Source organism: Nanorana parkeri, unplaced genomic scaffold (assembly GCF_000935625.1).
Source record: "Nanorana parkeri isolate BGI_ZX_2015 unplaced genomic scaffold, ASM93562v1 scaffold373, whole genome shotgun sequence".
Classification (NCBI taxonomy): Eukaryota; Metazoa; Chordata; class Amphibia; order Anura; family Dicroglossidae; genus Nanorana; species Nanorana parkeri.
This window is the reverse complement of record NW_017306641.1, coordinates 322,921-323,548: the sequence shown is the minus strand read 5'-3', so window position 1 is coordinate 323,548 and position 628 is coordinate 322,921. Positions and strand designations below refer to the sequence as shown.

The 628-nt window shown below is 38.9% G+C and overlaps 1 protein-coding gene across 1 annotated transcript in view; it reads left to right on the top strand.

Annotated features, from left to right (window-relative positions):
* Positions 1–628, top strand: part of DOCK11 (dedicator of cytokinesis 11) — a 197,325-nt gene that overhangs the window by 53,246 nt on the left and 143,451 nt on the right. The gene's annotated exons all lie outside the window — the stretch shown is intronic.

The following is a 628-nucleotide window of genomic DNA, read 5'->3' as shown; positions in this document are numbered from 1 at the left end:
ATATATATATATATAATTATTTTTTTTTACCCATTAGTATAAGAAATTATTTATGATGCTTTGTTCCCTTTAAAAAAGGATTGTCCTGTGACTTATCAGCAATTCTAATGTTGCTCAAAATGGGCTAATAATGTGATGCCCCAAAAGCAAACATACTTTAACATGTGGCTGCAAAATGAGTATCTTACCAGTATGTTTATGTTATGTGAGAGAACCAGAGCCCCCAGAGGAAGCCTGTGCATATGGGGGAGAACAACAAGAATGTTAGAGTTATTGCCCATGGTGGGAACTGAACATATGACTCCATAGTTTTGCTATTTATATTATTGACCAAAGTAAAGTTTGCAAGGTGATGCATCTTTCTTTAAAGAAGAACTCCTGGGAAAATTATGACAAACCACTGCGTGGGTTAAATGTTCATTTTGGTATAGGGGATCCCCTGAGCCGGCTTGTTCTTATACCGGTCCCTGGAGCCTCTCTCCCCTTCCATTGCAGTGTTTTAGGGTCCCGCAAATCATCACTGTACACAGTGTATAGAACGTGAGGACTAGACGGACATTCCATTGCTGCTTTGCTATTTTTCTCCCTAGATCAAAATGAGCACTTAAGCCCTGCAGTAGGTATAATA